This window comes from Piliocolobus tephrosceles, chromosome 13, assembly GCF_002776525.5.
Source record: "Piliocolobus tephrosceles isolate RC106 chromosome 13, ASM277652v3, whole genome shotgun sequence".
NCBI lineage: Eukaryota > Metazoa > Chordata > Mammalia > Primates > Cercopithecidae > Piliocolobus > Piliocolobus tephrosceles.
The window spans coordinates 77,213,994-77,230,212 of record NC_045446.1 but is presented as its reverse complement, the minus strand read 5'-3'; the positions used below and the strand labels follow the sequence as shown (position 1 = coordinate 77,230,212).

At 41.3% G+C, this 16,219-nt stretch overlaps 1 pseudogene; it reads right to left on the bottom strand.

Moving 5' to 3' along the window:
* Positions 1-13,811: 13,811 nt before the first annotated feature.
* Positions 13,812-15,027, bottom strand: LOC111540958 (annotated as a pseudogene).
* Positions 15,028-16,219: the final 1,192 nt, after the last annotated feature.

The following is a 16,219-nucleotide window of genomic DNA, read 5'->3' as shown; positions in this document are numbered from 1 at the left end:
ACATTTCATTGCAAGAGAGGATGGCAAATACAATCCTTTTTAACTAATTGGACAAATACCCAGCTAACATTTGAGGTTTTATTACTGAGCAAAATGGAAAAAAAACAGATATTAGAGGCAACTAGCAGTGTCTGCCGTAGTTGTATGTCTCTGGCTACCCAAATATCCGGGCACATCATTCTTTCTACAGATAGATATACCTTCCCTTTTCCAAGGAAGACAACCTAAAATCCCATCCAGTTGCTGAATCCTAGCCAAAGTCCAGAATATTCCTCAGGACCAGATGCAGATCTCGTGTTAAAGTTATCCTCCCCCTCAACACATCCAATATACAATGGTAGAATAGGAACAAGATAATCACAATTTTTTTCAAATCTCCAATTCAGAAACTAAGAAGATCAAAAACACAGCATAAACTTATCCAAAAAATTACAGAAATACCAGTGCAGGCTAATTTTTTTCAGTAATTCATTCCTGAAAATCTATGATCCTTCCACAAGAAAATGCTAAATAGCAACTTAGTTTTAAATGGGAAAAAATAAAATGCATTACATATCAACCAAAAAATTCTTAACAAGTATTTAAAATATAGTATCAAATATTAACAAAAAATATCATGTTAAGATATACAATAGTACACAAATAACATCTTATTCACCAAACAATTAATATGGACTGGACACAGTGCCTGACGCCTGTAATCCCAGCACTTTGGGAGGCTGAGCTTGGTGGATCACCCGAGGTCTGGCCTCAGTGAAAGCCACCAGCCTGGCCTATGGTGAAACCCCATCTCTACTAAAAATACAAAAAGTAGTCAGGCATGGTGGTGGACGCCTGTAATCCCAGCTACTCAGGAGGCTCTGACAGGAGACTCACTTGAACCTGGGAGGCGGAGGTTGCAGTGAGCCAAGATGGCACCACTTCACTCCAACCTGGGCAACAGAACAAGACTCCGTCTCAAAAAAAAAAAAATTGTTAACTCTCACTTGCTTCTGAATGTAATAGCACAATGCAGTTTGCATGCCTGATAATAAACAATATGTTTACTATGTGGACCCAGCAATTACACATTAATAAATAAGGAAAATTTAAAATTACAGTTAAAACCAGGTGGTTTCTTTTAGTTAACTATTTTTTGTTTGTTTTGAGATGTGGTCTCTGCTGCCCAGGCTGAAGTACAGTGGCACAATCATGGCTCACAGCAGCCCATATCTCCTGGGCTCAGGAGATCCCCCTGAATCAGCCTCCTGAGTAGCTGGGACCACAAGTACACCATCACACCTTGCTAATGTTTTTAAATTATTTGTAGAGATGGGGTCTCCCTATGTTACCGAGACTGCTCTTGAACTCCTGGGCTCAAGCTGTCCACCCATCTCAGCCCACCAAAGTGCTGGGATTACAGGCGTGCACCAACACACCTGGTCCTAATTAACTGTTAAATGGAGACTTGAAGCATAAAGAAATTTGAGAAAAATGGAATGGTGCCAAAGGGGACAAAGCTGATGACTTGGGTGGCAAATGAGGTAATTTCAGGGAAACCCCCAAGTTCAAAAGAAAGGACACTCTTATCTTTTCTAGTGCTGCTATGGAGATTCCAAAATACAAAGGCATTGGTAAATCCTCAGGGGAGATGATTTATGCTTTAGGATGCAAAACAAATTGCAAAATGGAGCAGTATGCAGTAAACCAGTAGCTTACATTTGTAAATTTATTCTTTATATGGTATTATAAGATATAGCAGGCTGTTTTTTAAAAGAAAGCCTTCCCATCGTGCCACCATTAAGTTTAAAGATACTGTTGTGTCCAGAATTGGTGGGTTCTTGGTCTCACTGACTTCAAGAATGAAACCACAGACCCTGGCGGTGAGTGTTACAGTTCTCAAAGATAGAGTGTCTGGAGTTTGTTCCTTCTGATGTTCGGATGTGTTCGGAGTTTCTTCCTTCTGGCAGGTTTGTGGTCTCACTGGCCTCTGGAGTGAAGCTGCAAACCTTCACAGTGAGTGTTACAGCTCATAAAGGCAGTGCGGACCCAAAGAGTGAGCAGCAGCAAAATTTATCGCAAAGAGCAAAAGAACAAATCTTCCACACTTCGGAAGGGGACCAGACCAGGTTGCCACTGAGTCCTGCAGCCTGCTTTTATTCCTTTATCTGGCCCCACCCACATCCTGCTGATTGGTCCATTTCACAGAGAGCTGATTGGTCCATTTTGACAGAGTGCTGATTGGTGCATTTGCAATACCTGAGCTAGATACAGAGTGCTGATTGGTGCATTTACAATCCTTTAGCTAGACACAGAGTGCTAGACAGAAAGGTTCTCCAAGTCCCCACTAGGTTAGCTAGATACAGAGTACTGACTGGTGTATTTAGGAACCTTGAGCTAGACACAGAGTGCTGATTGGTGCGTTCACAATCCTCCAGCTGGAGACACAGAGTGCTAGACAGAAAAGTTCTCCAAGTCCCCACTAGGTTAGCTAGATACAGAGTACAGACTGGTGTATTTAGGAACCTTGAGCTAGACACAGGGTGCTGATTGGTGAGCTAGACACAGGGTGCTGATTTGTGACCTAGACACAGGGTGCTGATTGGTGTATTTACAATCCCTTAGATTGTAAGGGTGAGGCTCTGGCATGGCAGGCTGCAGGTCCTGAGCTCTGCCCTGCAGGGAGGCAGCTGAGGCCCAGCCAGACATTGATGGCAACGTGGTGGGCCGGCACTGCTGGGGGACCCTGCGCACCCTCTGCAGCTCCTCGCCAGGGTGCTAAGCACCCCACTGCCCCTGACGGGCAACGCTGGCCGGCCACTCCGAGTGCGGGCAGCGGAGCCCACGCTCACCTGGAACACTTGTTGGCTCACTAGCACTGTGCACGGCCCTGGTTCCCACCCGAGGCTCTCCTTCCACACCTCCCCACAAGCAGAGGGAGCTGGCTCAGGCCTCAGCCGGCCCAGAGAGGGGTTCCCACAGTGCCATGACAGGCTGAAGGGCTCCTCAAGCCCACCAGAGTGGACGCCAAGGCAGAGACACGGGAGCAAGGGCTGCTTGCACGTTGTCACCTCTCAATGTTAAACATTGCATCTGCATGGGTCATTCATTCTTTTAGCCTGGCTATGACAGTGATTTGACTGAATACTTTCTGGGGGCTTCATTATTTCTTCTTTTTAATTAAGAAAAGGCGAGGAGGGCTTTAGCCTTCATCAACAAGGTGAAGCAAAGAGTTTCTCCAGGCCAGGTGCGGTGGCTCATGCCTGTTGTAATCCCAGCACTTTGGGAGGCTGAGACATGCAGATCACGAGGTCAGGAATCAAGACCATCCTGGCTAACAGGGTGAAACCCCTTCTCTACTTAAAAAAAAAAAAAAAATTAGCCGGGCGTGGTGGCGAGCACCTGTAGTCCCAGCTACTCAGGAGGCTGAGGCAGGAGAATGGCGTGAACCCTGGAGGCAGAGCTTGCAGTGAGCTGAGATCGGGCCACTGCACTCCAGCCTGGGCGACAGAGTGAGACTCTGTCTGAAAAAAAAAAAAAAAAAGAGTTTCTCCAATGAAAGTGCTCAGTGAATGAAGAAAACTGTTCTGTCAATTTATGATGGAATTCAAAGGCTTGGAAGAAACGCCAATATGAAAATTGTTGCTCCTTTCTGTGTGTTGGAAGAATGAAAAAAAAAAGTTGTTGCTCCTGTAGGATTCTAGTTTTGCTGATGTCAATGAAAAAGAATGGAAGAGCTCTTAGGATCTAATGCAGAGGATTTAACGACACTAAACTAGTTTAGATCTACATGCAGTCATTGCAGAAATAATTATCAGGCACAAGTACAATGGCAAAGTACGGCAAACTCGAAGTATGACACTGTAGTAGCTCTTGATTCCAGCAACAATCAATAACCAAGCTTTTCACAACAGCTACATATGATTCTGATTTTCTTTTTTTTTTTTTTTTTTTTTTTTTTTGAGACACATTCTTGCTCTGCCACCCAGGCTGGAGTGCAATGGCATGATATTGGCTCATTACAACTTCTGCCTCCTGGGCTCAAGCGATTCTTCTGCCTCAGTCTCCCGACTAGCTGAGATTAGCAGCACCCACCACCACACCCGTCTAATTTTTGTATTTTTAGTAGAGATGGGGTTTCACCATGTAGTCCAGGCTGGTCTCGAACTCCTGACCTTAGGTAATCCACCTGCCTTGGCCTCCCAAAGTGCTGTGATTACAGGCATGAGCCACCATGCCCAGCAATGATTCTGATTTTCTACTAATTTTTGTTGCAACATAACTTCAGATTTTTCCTTACATCATTTGATTTAAAATATTGAGTTTCTAAGATGTAAATATAAATTTAAATATTCAAATCTGGAATATTAAAAGATAATATGCCCTTTCAGTACAAGTAGGCAGTGTGTCTGCCAATACAATTCTCTTTAAGATTTTGGAGACTTCATGTATATCAAATTATAATCCACTCCAACAGAAAAAAAAAGCCACACTCACAAACCTCTTTGAGACAGACACTTCCCATCTTGGGCTGAGAGTCAGAAAGCTGATGGAAAAACGCCCTTATACACTTAGAATTGCTTTTGTCTAGCTGAAATGGTCTAGGTAAAATGGCTTTAAATCTTTGTACAGTCTTGACAAAAAATCTAAATAGCTGCACCCTGGATTGTACCTTCCCCTCAAGGCAATGCCTTAGTTGTTTCACCATCTGGAGAGGCTGGAAGTGAAAAGCAGTTTTATTTTTGAACCCAAAGTTCCTAGACTATGTATATTTTCTCTAAATTTTGCTTAAAAATGAAATTGTACTTTTAATATCTCACCTCTCTACGACTTATCCCACATAGGTTTTTTGTTTTTTGTTTGTTTGTTTGTTTTGTTTTGTTTTAATCAATTGGCACTTTCAACAGTCTGTCTGGAAATTTCCTTAACCAAATGCACCAGTTTGTTAGATATATTTTCTATTTTCTGCATTTCAGCATGCAACAGTATAACATACTGTATAACAGTGTATAACACTGTATACACTGTTCTGCCACTGTATAATAGTGATCCCTTTTTCTCCAGCCTTTGATAACAATTTCCTCCCTTCAAGCCTTCAAAGATTGTACAAAAAACTCTCAAGTGGCCTTACAAAATATTCAGGTACATACACTGTCTAGAATTCTCAGCATCTATATTAGTTTCATGATGTTACCAGTACTTGGAAGCTATAGCAAAGGACACCATCCTCTCCACATTAAACCCCTACCACTCCAACCACAGAATTTAAAAGTAAAAGATGTATAATTATTCTTTGAGAGGAAAAACACAAAATCAACATGTAGATGTATACAAGGAATGCTTTAGAGGCCAGCCACATCTCTCTAAAAACAGTAGACTTATGCAATAACATATCTATAGAAGAAAAGTGTATTGACAGAATTGGAAGAAAAAAAAAGGAGGAGCCACTGAGGCAATCCAGGTGCATACCTGGGAGTGAGAACTGCAGCCCAGGGACCTCAGGAATTAACCATGAAATGGGATGCATAGCTTCTCCTGGACAGATGTCATTAAACAATTGACTCATCTAACTAATGTTTTCTTTCTGAGAATAAAACAAACTTTTATTGTGGTTTGGCTTCCCATGCAGATCTGTCTTGAGAGAGAGAATGATTATATATTAGGCAACAGATATCCTAGTTTGTATGAGAGGCTTTAATTTTCTATTGTTATTTAAAAAATTGGTATCTTGATTTATACACTCATTTATAAGCTTGTTTTATATCACTTAGCCTGAGAAAGGAAGAGCCTCCCTGATATGCTGCCAAAACCAGGTTTTTAACCCTGGTTGTTTGTGGCAATGAATTCTGTATTAGCCAAGAATGGTTAGGCTATGCTGAGATACCACATACACTCTAAATCTCAGAGAATTTAAAATAAGAAAGATTTATTTTGTGTTTACACAAACTCCAAAGCAGACTGGCCAGTTCTTCAGGGCAAGGGCAACCAGTGATTCAGGAATATAGCCTCTTCCATCTGCACTGGGCCTTCTGTGATCACTTTTTTTTTTTTTTTTCCTTGCTGCTTTGATTTTTTACGTGTACATAATTTTTAGTTCTTTTGCAGAGCAGCATGCACAAAATTTAAGTGTACAGCTCAATGAATTTTTAAATTTGCCTTTACTGAGACTACTATGTGCCCTGAGACTGCTATCCAGATTAAGAAAAAGTATTTCTATCACCCCAGAAGGCTCTTTTGTGCCCCTTCCCAGTAAATACACCCGCAAACAGAGGTAACCACTATTCTCACTTCTAGTATCATAGCTTCATTTTGCCTGTTCCTAAAGCTTATATTAACAAATGCATATGTTGAATATTTTTTGTGTCTGGCTTCCTTCACTCAAGATCTTGTGCATGTTGTTGTAAGTAGCTATAGTTCATTCATTTTTATTGCTATATTGAGTCTATTGTATGAATATAGCACAATTTTTTCATTTGAGGACATTTGTGTTGTTGCATGTTTGAACCTATTATGAATAACCCAGCAAGGAACATTCTTTTACTTGACTTTTGTGGACGTATGCTTTTGTTTTTCTTCAGCATATGCCTAAGAGTAGATGTGCTGGGTCACAGGGCCAGCATACATTTAACTTTCGTAGATATCAATCACTGCTTTCGCTTTCAAGGGCCAGGCCTGGAAGTGGTTTACATCACTTCTGCTTACATCCTATTTCCAGAACTTAGTCACATGTCCCCAACCTAACCTCAAAGGAGGATGGAAAATGTAGTCCTTCCATAAAACCAGGCAACGAAAATGAAACGAGATTTTGTTAAGCATTTTGCGCCATCTCTGTCACAAATATCAACTGCAGGGTCAGGCTACCTGTAAGACAACCAGCTAACCTCCACTGATTCTCTTCCATCTTTGTGGACTGTATGACTCTCTTTTCTTAAATGAATATATGTACAATAGTATAGCTTACTATCAATGAACTAATACAAACTAATCGTCATCACATAGTGTGTGTATATATATATATGTGTGTGTGTGTGTGTGTGTGTGTGTGTGTGTGTGTGTGTGTATGTATTTTTTTTTTTGGAGACAGAGTCTCACTCTGTCACCCAGGCTGGAGTGCAGTGGCACAATCTCAGCTCACTGCAAACTCTGCCTCCCAGGTTCATGCCATTCTGCTGCCTCAGCCTCCTGAGTAGCTGTGAGTACAGGCGCCCGCCACCATGCCCAGCTAATTTTTTGTATTTCTAGAAGAGATGGGGTTTCACCCTGTTAGCCAGGATGATCTCAATATCCTGACCTTGTGATCCGCTCGCCTCGGCCTCCCAAAGTGCTGGGATTACAGGCATGAGCCACCACGTTGGCAGTTTTAAATTTTTAGTAAAACTTTCAGTCATCATAATGCTCCTTAAAGACAAGATCTATTTCTGATTCATATTTATTATCTTCTGTACCACATAGCACAGTGTCTTGTACACAGAACATTTTTAATATTTAATAAAAGAAAACTTGGTGGGAGGGAAATTTGAAAGCACTGTACTCTTGTTAAGGCCTGTTGAGGTGGCTCATGCGTGTAATCCCAGCACTTTAGGAGGCCGAGGTGGGTGCATCACCTGAGGTCAGGAGTTCGAGACCAGCCTAGTCAACATGGCAAAACCCCGACTCTACTGAAAAAACACAAAAATTAGCCAGGTGTGGTGGCACGCGCCTGTAGTCCCAGCTACTCCAGAGGCTGAGGCAGGATAATTGCTTGAACTCAGGAGGCGGAAGTTGCAGTGAGCCGAGATCTCACCACTGCACTCCAGCCTGAACAACAAAGTGAGACTCCATCTCAAAACAAAAGCAAAGACAACAAGCAAGCAAGACTTTTACATTTTAAATTTATTAGCTTGTTTGTTTTTCTTTTACTTCTTTAACTCCCCTATTAAACTTTCAGTTCCTTGCAGACGGAATCTATGCCCTATTTGTCATCGTTGTATTTTCCTTAACCACCTAGCATACTTGTGGTGGAACTAAAACATTTTGAGGTGCCAGGCTTAGTGCCTCATGCCTGTAATCCCAGCACGTTGGGAGGCCAAGGCAGGCAGACCACCTGAGGTCAGGAGTTCGAGACCAGCCTGACCAACATGGATAAACCCTGCCTCTACTAAAAATACAAAACTAGCTGGGTATGGTGGTGCATGCCTGTAATCGCAGCTACTCAGGAGGCTGAGGCAGGAAAATTGCTTGAACCCGGGAGGCAGAGGTTGCATTGAGCTGAGATTGTGCCATTGCACTCCACCCTGGGCGACAAGAGCAAAACTCTGTCTCAAAAAAAAAAAAACATTTTGAGGAAATGAATGACTGACTCCAGTATATAACTTTTTGTTTATTGCTGCAGTCTATAGTTCCTATAAATGACTATTTTATTTTATCTTATTTTATTTTATATTTTATTTGGAGACAGAGTCTCACTCTGTCTCCCAGACCAGAGTGCAGTGGCAGGTGAGCCACCACACCTGGCCTTTTTACACCTTTTTAGATATTAGGATCTGCCGGGCAGGCGCGGTGGTTCAGGTCTGTAATCCCAGCATTGTGGAAGCCCTAAACGGATGGATCGCCAAAGGTCAGGAGTTCCAGACCAGCCTGGTCAACACGGAGAAACCCCATCTCTACTAAAAATACAAAAACTAGCGGGGCATGGTGGTTCACGTCTGTAATTCCAGCTACTCTGGGGGAGGGGCGGGGGGCTGAGGCAGGAGAATAGCTTGAACCCAGAAGGCGAAGGGTGCAGCGAGCCGAGATGGCGCCATTGCACTCCAGCTTGGGGGACATAGTGAGACTCAGTCTAAAAAACAAAACAAACTTAGTATGATCATAGCCTAACATCAAAAGCTTCCTCTCCTCTCAAACTACCTATGAGGATACAAAACTATCCATACGTGTCACAATTCCACAGTTGCTGCCAATTACTTTGGTTCTATGATATGTAATTGATGTAATTTACTTGGGCCTGAACACTTGAATTCATGGAAAATAGAGACATTATGATTTTCTTCTCAACGGCCTTGGCTTTCAATTATCCTTCATCATATCCTTTGTAATAAATTATCATATTTGATAGACAATACAAAAGCAAGAGTTAGTTACTTTGTATTCTGCCTACCATTCGCTCAGATTGCAACATTTGCCCCTAAGCACAGAGCTTACCCCTTTCCTTATCAGAAGCCTCTGCCAAACATAGGAACAATGTCTTACTTGTTGACCATATTGTGACTCTCAATTACTCATTCTGGGATTTGCTATGTCCTCAGTGTTATTGCTATGCTGTGTGCCTGTTTTTGATGGTGAGGCACCTCTTTCGTTTCACAGTTCCTTTGAAAATCGCTGCATGACATGCAGTACCAGCATTTTATTTTACTTTGTGAAGGTTCTACTGTTTTTTTTTTTTTTTTTAACAATCCTTTTTTTTTTTTTTAACTCAAATACTTAAAACAATTGCAAGTACTTTGAAGTCAGGGACCATCTCTTGTATTTCTTTGTGTGACAGATGGTGCTTATAATAGGTTATCAATATAATCTTTTAAAAGAAATGCTATTGTTTGCTTTTTGCAACTGACAGTCTCACTTGCAAAACTGAGACACATTTTTGCTGTAATTATATATACTTACATAGTTAAACCTCTATAGATAGCGCTTCACAGTAACTTTCTTATTTGAAGACTCAAATAATGGGCCCTATATTTTTTCTCTCTCTAAAGTTTTCAATATCTGTTTTCCCAAAGTCTTAAGTCTAAACATGCTCATCAGTCATATTCTTGCACATTACAAACACTACAAATTCTAAGATGATGCAGATACTTTTTATCAAGGATCTTGTCACTTTCACAGGACAACTCAGTATCCTATTATAGTTAGAATCAAGTCCAAAGGCAGAGGTTTTTCCTTATTAAGATTACTTTGTGGCCAGGTGCGGTGGCTCACGCCTGTAATCCCAACACTTTGGGAGGCCGAGGCGGGTGGATCACGAGGTCAGAAGATCGAGACCATCCTGGCTAACACGGTGAAACCCCGTCTCTACTAAAAATACAAAAAAATTAGCTGGGTGCAGTGGCAGGCGCCTGTAGTCCCAGCTACTTGGGAGGCTGAGGCAGGAAAATGGTGTGAAAACCCTGGAGGCAGAGCTTGCAGTGAGCTGAGATCGCGCCACTGCACTCCAGCCTGGGCAACAGAGCCTGACTCCGTCTCAAAAAAAAAAAGATTACTTTGTAAAAGACAAACCAATGTGCAAGAATTTATTTGATGATCTGCTTTGAATAGAATAAGACATAATAATAGTTGAAGACTTCCTTGCTTACAAAATCTCTATGGATTAGTTTGTCATCCCTTTTGGAAATATATTTTCCACGTGGTCTGATGGACAAAGCCATCTGTTATATGCACTCAAAATACTGCATATTTCCTTTTTCTTTTTTTTTTTTTTTTGAGATGGAATCTTGCTCTTTTGCCCAGGCTGGAGTGCAGTGGCACGATCTTGGCTCACTGCAACCTCTGCCTCCCGATTCTCCTGCCTCAGTCTCCTGAGTAGCTGGGATTACAGGTGCACGCCACCATGCCTGGCTAAATTTTGTATTTTTTTTTTTTTTAGTAGAGACGGGGTTTCACCATGTTGGCCAGGCTATTCTCGAACTCCTGACCCTGTGATCTGCCTGCCTCAGCCTCTCAAAGTGCTGGAGTTACAGGCATGAGGCACCGCATCCGGCCAATATTGCACATTTTCTATCTGGTTTTTAAAATATTATCATCCAGATTCTTTGTATTTTGTGCCTATTCTCATGTTTGAAGATTTACTTCCTTAAAATACTACATTCCATATACTTTTAGTCTGACTATAAATTAGCAATATTTTTAGAAGTCATTTTGGCAGGATCTATAAACATTTTACTTTCTCTTTTTTTTTTTTTTTTTTGGAGAGATGGGGGTCTCCCCATCTTGCCCAGGCTGGTCTCAAACTCCTGGGCTAAAGCAGTCCTCTCGCCTCAGCATCCAAAAGTGCTGGGGTTACAGGAGTGAGCCATTGCACCCAGCCCTATCAGCACTTTCAATGTCTCTATCCTGTGATCCAACAATTATACTTCTAGGCCTCTATCCTATAGAAATACTAACAAAAAACTTAGTCATGCATTATTTATAAGAGCAAAAAATATTTAAAATAATCTAAACGTTCATGTTAAATAGACATGTATAAACTTATGATATATTTATATCATGAAATGCAGAGAGCAAAAAGGATAAGGTAGATCTGCACATGCCAATATTGAAGAATATTTATGATATTCAATTGGGAATAAGGAGAAAGAGAGCACAAAGTATTTTACATAGAGTGAGCTCACTGTTTAAAGAATAAAAGATATTGGGTGTGTGTATATATTTGTATATATGTTTATGTAGTCATTTAAAAAGATGTAGGAGAATATACAAAAAATAAAGGGGTCGGGTGCTGTGGCTCCTGCGTGTAATCCCAGCACTTTGGGAGGCCGAGGCGGGCAGATCAACTGAGGTTAGGAGTTCGCGACCAACCTGACAAACACGGAGAAACCGCGTCCCTACTGAAAATACAAAATTAGCGGGGCCTGGTGGTGCATGCCTGTAATCCCAGCTACTTGGGAGGCTGAGGCAGGAGAATCGCTTGAACCCAGGAGGGGGAGGTTGTGGTGAGCCGAGATCGCACCATTGCACTCCAACCTGGGCAATAAGAGCGAAACTCCATCTCAAAACAACAAACAAACAAAAACAAATAAAGGGATAGGCAGAGCCCTTTCACCTTTTACTTTATATATATATATACTAATATATTATTTAATTTTTTTCCAACTAGTATGCATTATTCTTACATTCCAATACTTCCTTCTAAAGAAATTTTTCTTTCGTTAGAGTTTATTTTTAGGTAATGAGTATTAAATTTTCTGAATGTATCATTATTTTGCCTTCATTCTACTGCAAACTAATGACAATTTTGTTATCCAAAGAATTATAGGCCGGGCACAGTGGCTCACACCTGTAATCCCAGCACTTTGGGAGGCCAAGGCGGGTGGATCAACTGAAGTCAGGAGTTCAAGATCAGCCTGGCCAAAATGGCAAAACCCCATCTCTACTAAAAGTACAAAAAATTAGCTGGTCATAGAGGTGCTCGCCTGTAATCCCAGCTACTTGGGAGGCTGAGGCAGGAGAATCACTTGAACCCAGGAGGCGGATGTTGCAGTGAGCCGAGACCACTCCACTGCACTCCAGCCTGAGCAACAAGAGTGAAACTTTGTCTCAAAAAAAAAAAGAAAAAAGAATTTTAGATTCCGAGTAAATTTCCCCTCAGAGGTGTTCACAATATCTCTGATGGTTGTATTTCAGTGAGGTCAGTGGTAATAGCCCCTTTGTTGTTTCTGATTGTGTTTATTTGAATCTTCTCTCTTCTCTTCTTGATTAGTCTAGCTAGCAATTATTTTATTTCATTTCATTTCATTTTTTCAAAAAACCAGCTCCTGAATTCACTGACTTTTTGAATGGTTTTTTGTGTCTCAACCTCCTTCAGCTCAGCTCTGATTTTGGTTACTTTTTGTCTTCTGCTAACTTTGGGATTTGTTTGCTCTTAGTGCTCTAGTTCTTTTAGTTGTTATATTAGGTTGTTAACTTGAGATCTGTCTTTTTGATGTGGGCATATAGTGCTATAAATTTCCCTCTTAACACTGCTTTAGCTGTGTGTCCCAGAGATTCTGGTATGTTGTATCTTTGTTCTCATTAGTTTGAAAGAACTTCCTGACTTCTGCTTTAATTTCATTATTTACCCAAAAGTCATTGAGGATCAGGTTATTCAATTTCCATGTAATTTTATAGTTTCGAGTGAATTTTTTTTCCTAAAATTCCTGGTTTAATAAGGATTAGTTTATTTTGAGGAAAAAAGGTCCCAAACATCAGGTTGTTCACAAAAATAATCTACAGTATCAACTTTAGAAAACAAATCATAAGACAATAACACTATATTTCTGGAGGATGCATTTGACATGCCAATTCTCATTCACAGAAATACATTGTTACATTTGTGTTGAACTGCCCTACACAGCACACTTATGTGGGGGTGTAACACACATACTTCTAAGTCAAAGCTTCTTTCAGGAGCTACTCAACTCCTGAGATTGCTTTTACAGTTAGGGAAGCATTTACTGAACTTATGTATGAATAAAAACAACTGTACTCCCTGCATAACAAGAGATTATTTTGGAGACAGTTGATAAAACTCATACATCCTTTTTATTGTTAAGTCACAAACAGGTATCAAAATTAAAAGCAAAAATTACAGGATAAGACTTAATAAAACTACCAGGAGCATCATAGGAAGTGAAAATGGGACTAGCAGCAGGGCAGTAAGAATTAATGAACAGAACAAGGACAAGGATTTGGAGAACAGTGAGCATGTGCTGAAGATACTAGGGGAGAGGATCTGGTGAAAATTTTGATCTTAGAGAAGCACCTAGGTAAATAAATAATGGGATAAGATTTCCAGACCTCACCATGTGCTTAAGAATCATCCTCGCCAGGCGCGGTGGCTCACGCCTGCAATCCCAGCACTTTGGGAGGCCAAGGCGGGCGGATCACGAGGTCAGGAGATCGAGACCATCCTGGTTAACACTGTGAAACCCCGTCTCTAGTAAAAATACAAAAAATTAGCCGGGCTTGGTGGCAGGTGCCTGTAGTCCCAGCTACTTGGGAGGCTGAGGCAGGAGAATGGTGTGAACCTGGGAGGCGGAGCTTGCAGTGAGCTGAGATCACGCCATTGCACTCCAGCCTGGACAACAGAGCAAGACTCCGTCTCAAAAAAAAAAAGAATCATCCTCACCATTGGCACTGTCTCTGTCATCCTCTCCTTCCTCAGCCTCTTTCTCATCATCCTTGATCAACTCCAGCTGGTCATCCCCCATCTTCAATATCATCATCATCTAGTAGGTTCCCCTTTCAGGAGAGTCATCTGCACCCCCCTCAGAAACCATCTTCACATTAGTCTCATCTCTCTTCATGGAACTGATGCTCTGCTCCTCTTCTGCCTTATTCCTCATCTCTACTGCTTGTTTGCTCTGTTCCTTTTCAATTTTTTCCAGGAGATAATCCACCTTTTGTTTTATCTGTTTCAATTCCTTCTTTATGGCCTGAAGACCATCTCCTTTCAACTTTCCAGACTTGGAAGATCCCCACTATTCACTCTTAGAATTGAAGCTACTTTTGGCCCTTCTTTCTTTCCTTTTCTTTTTTTTTCTTTTTTTTTCTTTTTTTTTTGAGACAGAGTCTCACTCTGTTGCCCAGGCTGGAGTGTGCAGTGGTGTGATCTTGGCTCACTGCAACCTCTGCCTCCTGGGTTCAAGTGATTCTCCTGCCTCAGCCTCCTGAGTAGCTGGGATTACAGGCATGTGCCACCACACCTAGCTAACTTTTGTATTTTTAGTAGAGATGGGGGTTTCACCATGTTGGTCAGGATGGTCTCGAGCTCCTGACCTCATGATCCACCCACTTTGGCCTCCCAAAGTGGTGGGATTACAGGTGTGAGCCACCACACCCAGCCACTTTTGCCCCTTCTTGAGGTGTTTCCTGATACACAGTGGTGTTTCGATGGTACTACAGCCCAAGCAATAGGAGAAAAAGGAGGAACATGTGCTGGGTAACTGTACGTCCTGTCATAATAATCCCACTGAAAGTCATAGTCCAAATCAAAAGAGGAGCCATATATCTCTGCTACAGATCATTTCACACCTGCTTTCCTAGGTTCACTTTTGGCTCTGCAGCCAGGATAATATCTAAAACCTGGCCAGCAATCATTCTGCCATTCTCTCCTGCTTCAGAAGCCTGGGCATATCTCTCATTAACATACTGAACAAAGGCAAAGTTCTTAGGAACCAAGGAACCCACAATTTTGCCATACTTTGAAAAGACTGCCTCCACATCAGACTTCTTGACCGCAAGAGTGTTGAGATTCCCAAAGACCACACAGGAGTTCATGGAGCAGGGATCTGTCTTGTTGGTAACATTGCTGGCCATTGTGTTTGATAGTAAGATTTCTCACAAAGCTGAAAACAGGATGGGGAGGGAGAAAAGGTTCAATTCTGAGTCTCCTACTCCTGGATTCTATGTAGAGACAGCCAACTGCTGCTTGAGGTTGGCAGCAATAGGCCACAACAACTCAGTCTTCATCTCTTCACAAAATGCTGAGTGAATTTCTTAGTCTTGATTTCTAATTGTTCGTTCTGTGGTCCAAAAGATTGTCTATTATGATTTCAGTTCTTTAGCATTTGCTGAGGAGTGTTTTATTTCAAATTATATAATCGATTTTTGAGTATGTGCCATGTGACAATGAGAATAATACATATTCTATTGTTTTGGGGTAGAGAGTTATGTAGATATCTATCAGGTTCATTTGATCCAGTGCTCAGTGAAGGTCCTGAATATCTTTATTAATTTTCTGTCTTGGTGATCTAATCTTGTCAGTGGGGTGTTAACATTTCCCACTATTATTGTGTGGGAGTCTAAGTCTCTTTGAAGATCTCTAAGAACTCGCTTTATTAATCTGGGTGATCCTGTGTTAGGTGCATGTGTATTTAGATAGTTAGATTTTCTTGTTAAATTGAACTCTTTACCATTATGTAGTGCCCTTGTCTTTTGTTAACTTTCTTGGGTTAAAATCTGTTTGTCAGAAACTAGGACTGCAACCCCTACTTTTTTCTGTTTTCCATTTGCTTGGTAGGTTTTTCTCCACCCTTTCATTTTAAGCCTAGGTGTGTCACTGCATGTGAGAAGGGTTTCTTGAAGACAGCATACCAATGGATCTTGGTTCTTTATCCAACTTACCGCTCTGTATCTTTTAATTGATGCATTTAGCCCATTTACATTTAAGGTTAGTATTGCTATGTGTGGATTGATCATGTCATCATGATGTTGGCTGGTTACTTTGCAGACTTGTTTATGTGGTTGCTTTATGGTGTCACTGGTTTGTGTATTTCAGTGTGTTTTGGTAGTGACTGGTAACTCTTTCCTTCCCATATTTAGTGCTTACTTCAGAAGCTCTTGTAAGGCAGGTCTGGTGGTAATGAATTCCTTCGGCATCTGCTTGTCTGAAAAGGATCTTATTTCTCCCTTGCTTATGAAGCTTACTTTGGCCAGATATAAAATTCTGGGTTGGAATTTCTTATTTTTTAAGAATGTTGGCCAGGTGCGGTGGCTCATGCCTATAATC